Source organism: Genypterus blacodes, unplaced genomic scaffold (assembly GCF_046128005.1).
Source record: "Genypterus blacodes isolate CSIRO-AG114 ecotype Tasmania unplaced genomic scaffold, CSIRO-AGI_Gbla_v1 ptg000002l_1, whole genome shotgun sequence".
In the NCBI taxonomy this organism is placed as follows: domain Eukaryota; kingdom Metazoa; phylum Chordata; class Actinopteri; order Ophidiiformes; family Ophidiidae; genus Genypterus; species Genypterus blacodes.
Window position 1 is genome coordinate 355223 of NW_027466816.1, and position 5787 is coordinate 361009.

Consider the following 5787-nt stretch of genomic DNA (forward strand, 5'->3'; position numbering starts at 1 on the left):
ACTCCCTGTTTTTTTTCTTTTAGTCTTATACATTTTTTCTATGTAGTCAATACATTGAATTTGATTTGATCTTCTCCCCATTCTTTTTTTGATATCTTTGTGTTCTGCAGTTTCATTTAAAGAGATATGGCAACAGGAACAGTTAATCTGTGGTAAAATAGGGAGGCATCTATTGCCTTAATCCAAACAAAATACCTTCACTAAAGGGCACAAAACATAATACAAGGCCTGTGGTCTATATAGTTTTTATATGGAGGACCAGCTGCTAAGTCCCTGTTTCTAGCTCTTTTTGAGGTCAGTTACAGTAAACAAAGACAAAAAGAAAACAAGAAAACAGGACATGGGTCACACCATGCCTACCATAGCTGAATAAGCACATACAACATAACAACATAACATATAAAGTTGCATTTTACTAATTTATTGAACGAATGAATTCTTTCCTAAACGAACAAAAGTGCTCCCAGTCCTCCCTCTTCCTTGTGGGCGTGGCTTGGTGCTAGGCGCTCTGTGAAGCATCCTGATAACAGAGAAACACAAGAATAAAAGATTGAAAAATTAGTTCAACATAATGTTCCTTCATTCCACCTCATCTCCTTCTTCCTCTTCAGGCATCCCCACATGCTGCCCAGTGCTTTGTTAGAAGATGACGTCATGATAATGGACCCAGTCAGAACACAGTGACTCATACAAAACTCTGATGTTCATTACATCAGATTGACGTCCCACACACACAGACCTAAACACGAAGCGTTACCATGGAGATTGGACTTCAGCTCCACTAAGGATCGAGCGATGAATTCACTTGGAAATACCAAAGCTTGATAAATGCAGCAAACATCCAGCAATCTGATGTGGAAACATTTAAAACAACACACACTCACACACACGTAGACAAACAGTCACACATACTCACCTCACATGAAGGTAAAGACCCGATGCATAACGAAGAAACAGGAAGATGGAGAGATTAAAGTACGGCGTGGCGCCTCCTCCACGGCAGGTTCAGGAAGAGTTTACCAGAGCTTCATTGCTTTTCTACAATCCGCCGTGTGAATGTAAACATTTAGATGGTCCCTCCCCCTTCTTTGGTTTGCATCCCTCAGCTCGCTCCCTATGTTTGTAATACAAATAAAGAATTCATTAAAAAAATCCCATAAATCGCAACAGTTGTACAACAAGGATGTGAAATGACAATCCATCATTAATTCATCTTTAAACTATTGATAATAGTATACACAATACGTTGGGACCAACTGATAGAAGTTTGATTATAAATAAATAAAACCTGCATCGATTTAGTGTCACATGAACAATATCTGTATGGAATCTTATTTATTTTTTTATATAAATTACAAAAATCCATTTAAAAAATTCCTTTTGAATGGATTTTTTTTCATATTTCTTACTAAGACATGAATTACGGCTTATATGCAAATTAGTTTCTCACCACAAGGGGGAGGACTTGGTCAGCGGTCAAAGTAACTTTCATCTCTACGCTGTATCGTATCAAAGGTATTAAGAGGACTGGACACTTATATAACACACATTTAAGACAGCAACCGTCTGAAGTAATTTTGACAATTTTAAACAAATTCCAATTCATTTAAAAGCCCATTACTTGGACAAGGAAGAAGCTAGAGAGCACACACAGCCTCTCGTGTGCACAAGGATTCATTGGCATGAGCTTGTAGAAAATTTTAATTTTGGTAATTTTTTTCAGAGGAGGTAAGGGGGGACCCTTATCCAATTTGACATTTTCTGCTCCGGCCATATTTTGGCCTAGGAAATACACAAAAAGCCCCAAATTCACACACAACATACCCATGGCACCAGGATTCTTTGGTGCAAGTTTGGAGTTATTTTGACCAAATTCCAATTCCTTTAAAAGCCGATATCTTGGACAAGGAAGAAGCTAGAGAGCTTAAAAAATCTACACACAGCCTCTGGGGGGCATGAGGATTCATTTGCATGAGCTTGAAGAAAATTAAAATTTTGGTCATTTTTTCAGAGGAGGTAAGGGGGGACCCTACTCATTTACTTTTTCTGTATGGGCCATATCATGGCCTTGGAAACACACAAAAAGCCCCAAATTCACACACAACATCCCCATGGCACCAGGATTCTTTCGTGCAAGTTTTGAGTAATTTTGACAATTTTGACTGAATTCCAATTCATTTAAAAGCCTTTATCTTGGACAAGAAAGAAGCAAGGGAGCTTAAAAAATCCACACACAGCCTCTGGGGGGCACGAGGATTCATTGGCATGAGTTTGAAGAACATTTTAATTTTGGTCATTTTTTCAGAGGAGGTAAGGGGGGGACCCTTATCCAATTTGACTTTTTTTGGATTGGCCATATCTTGGCCTAGGAAACACACAAAAAGCCCCTAATTCACACACAACATACCCATGGCACCATGATTCTTTGGTGCAAGTTTGGAGTAATTTTGACAATTTTGACAGAATTCTAATCCCTTTAAGAGCCAAAATCTTGGACAAGGAAGAAGCTAGAGAGCTCAAGAAATCCATACACAGCCTCTGGGTTGGCACAGGGATTCATGAGTTTGAATAATATTTAATTTTGATAATTTTTTAAGAGGAGGTAAGGGGGGACCCTTATCCAATTTGACTTTTTTTTGATTGGCCATATCTTGGCCTAGGAAATACACAAAAAGCCCCAAATTCACACACAACATACCCATGGCACCAGGATTCTTTGGTGCAAGTTTGGAGTTATTTTGACCAAATTCCAATCCCTTTAAAAGCCGTTATCTTAGACAAGGAAGAAGCTATAGAGCTTAAAAAATGCACACACAGCCTCTGTTGGGCACGAGGATTCTTCGGAATGAGTTTGAAGAAAATTAAAATTTTGGTAATTTTTTCAGAGGAGGTAAGGGGGGGACCATTATCCAAATGACACTTTTTTTGGATGGGCCACATCTTGGTCTAGGAAACACACAAAAAGCCCCAAATTCACACACAACATCCCTATGGTACCAGGATTCTTTCGTGCAAGTTTGGAGTAATTTTGACAATTTTGACCAAATCCCAATTCCTGAAAAGGAAGCTAGAGAGCTCAAAAAATCCAAACACAGCCTCTGGGGAGGCACCGGGATTCATTGGCATGAGTTTGAAGAACATTTTAATTTTGGTCATTTTTCAGAGGAGGTAAGGGGGGACCCTTATCCAATTTGACTTTTTTTTGGATGGGCCATATCTTGGCCTTGGAAACACACAACAAGTCCAAACATTCCCATTGTACTAGGATTCTTTGGTGCAAGTTTGGAGTAATTTTGACAATTTTGACTGAATTCCAATTCCTTTAAAAGCCCATATCATATAACAAAACACTGGACCTGCTGTATGACAATGTTAAGGAGGCATACAGCTCCGTGGCTCTTCCTCCACTTGGAAGGTCCGACCATAACCTTGTCCATCTGCAGCCCATGTACAAGCCTCTCGTCCAGCGTCAGCCTGTGACTGCAAGGATAGTGAGGAGATGGTCAAGGGAGGCTGAAGAGGCGCTGCAGGGCTGTTTTGAGGTTACCAACTGGGACATGCTTTGTGACTCGCATGGAGAGGACATTGATGATCTCGCGGAATTGTGTCACAGGGTACATCAACTTTTGTGAAGACAGTACGCTGTACGCTGCTTCCCCAACAACAACAAACCTTGGGTGACCAGAGATATCATGGCCCTCTTGAATGAGAAGAAGAGAGCCTTCCGGGTCAGGGATAGGGAGGAGATGAAGCGCGTCCAGAGGCTGCTGAAGGAGAAGATCCAACAGGGCAAGGACACCTACAGGAGGGGGCTGGAGCGAAAGCTTCAGCAAAACAACCTGAGGGAGGTGTGGAGCGGCATGAAAACCATCACTGGCTACAAGCGGACCAGTAGCCACTCAACAGAGGGGGACCAGGTCTGGGCGAAGGAGTTGAACGTATTCGTCAATAGATTTGATGAGAGGCCCATTGACCACTCCACCAGCTCGTCAGCCATCTGTTGTGACTTATTTACATCACAGGTAATACAATTTACATGATTGAAATATCTATGATTGTATATTCATTTAAATGGTACAGAGAAATGTATTGTTGGTTAAGAATCGTTTAATTTGGAAAACCGGAAGTGTTTTATTCTAAGGTGCTTAACCGGAACTGTTGTTGCATTTTGATTTTTTTTCTTGACTGTTGTATTTGGAACGGAAAGTTCCAGGTCGATTCATTTTGTTCAATAAAATGTGAACAACAGCATAAAGAGAAGACTTATCAGCCTCCGTCATGATTCCAGAAGCCTTTACTTCGTAAATCCATCGACACCCCTCAACCCTCCAGCCACGCTGACTTCCCCACCATTCCTCCACAACAACACAATACCAGCTATCCTCCCCCTGGCACCACCTCCCCCCACCAATACTGAGACCACTCAGCCCCCATCTCCCCCCACCATCATCAGCCACACCCAGCCTCCCCCCATCAGTATCAGCCACACCCAACCACCCCCCATTAGTATCAGCCACACCCAGCCTCCCCCCATCAGTATCAGCCACACCCAACCACCCCCCATCAGTATCAGCCACACCCAGCCTCCCCCCACATCACACAACACTACTGTCTCCTCCACCACTCCAGGCACACGCTTCTTCACAGCAGAGCAGGTCAGGAAAGAGCTGTGCAGACTCCGCCCCGGTAAGGCTGCAGGTCCCGACGGACTCAGCCCAAGGGTCCTGAAAGTATGCGCAGGCCAGCTGTGTGGAGTCCTGCAGTATATCTTCAACCTGAGCCTCAGCTTGGAAAATGTCCTGGTGCTGTGGAAGACATCCTGCCTGTTTCCAGTCCCAAAGAAGTCACGTCCCAGCACCATCAACTACAGATCGCTGGTGCTGACGTCCCACCTGATGAAGTCACTGGAGAGACTGGTACTGTCATTTCTTCGGCCCCTGGTCAAACCATCACTGGACACTCTCCAGTTTGCCTATCAGCCGAAACTGGGAGTAGAGGACGCCGTCATCTTCCTGCTTCACCGTGCCTACGCCCATCTGGACCGCCCATCTGGCAGCACTGTGAGAGTCATGTTCTTTGACTTTACCAGTGCATTCAACACCGTTCGGCCTGCCCTGCTCGGGAGAAAGCTGTCGGCAATGCAGGTAGACTCTCCCCTGGTTTCCTGGATAGTGGACTATCGTGGATGCGTGTCTGACAATTTTGACCGAATTCCAATTCCTATAAAAGCCTTTATCTTGGACAAGAAAGAAGCGAGGGAGCTCAAAAAATCCACACACAGCCTCAGGGGGCCACCAGGAGTCATTTGTATGAGTTTGAAGAAAATTAAAATTTTGGTCATTTTTGTCTGAGGGGGTAGGGGGGACCCTTATCCAATTTGACGTTTTCTGGACGGGTCATATCTTGGCCTAGGAAACACACAAAAAGCCCAAATTCACAAACATCATCCCCATGGCACTAGGATTCTTTAGTGCAAGTTTGGAGTAATTTTGACGATTTTGACCGTATTCCAATACCTTTGAAAGGCCATCTCTTGGACAAGGAAGAAGCTAGAGAGCTTAAAAAATCAAAACACAGCCTTTTGTGGGCATGAGGATTCATTGGCATGAGCTTGAATAAAATTAAAATGTATGCAATTTTTTCAGAGTAGGTAAGGGGGGACCCTTATCCAATTTGACTTTTTTTGGATGGGCCATATCTTGGCCTAGGAAACACACAAAAAGCCCCAAATTCACACACAACATCCCCATGGCACCAGGATACTTTGGTGCAAGTTTGGAGATATTT

General features: G+C 43.2%; 1 long non-coding RNA gene across 2 annotated transcripts; it reads right to left on the reverse strand.

Moving 5' to 3' along the window:
- Positions 1-400: 400 nt before the first annotated feature.
- LOC143007325 (uncharacterized) lies at positions 401-5410 on the reverse strand. 2 transcript variants are annotated; one of them, XR_012964464.1, is made up of 3 exons: positions 5367-5410; positions 917-1114; positions 401-520 (listed from the first exon to the last, which is right to left on the reverse strand). It is a non-coding gene; the product is annotated as an uncharacterized LOC143007325 (long non-coding RNA). The 2 variants fall into 2 exon arrangements; XR_012964462.1 differs by lacking the exon at positions 5367-5410 and having other exon boundaries at positions 917-1387.
- Between the last annotated feature and the right edge of the window lie 377 nt (positions 5411-5787).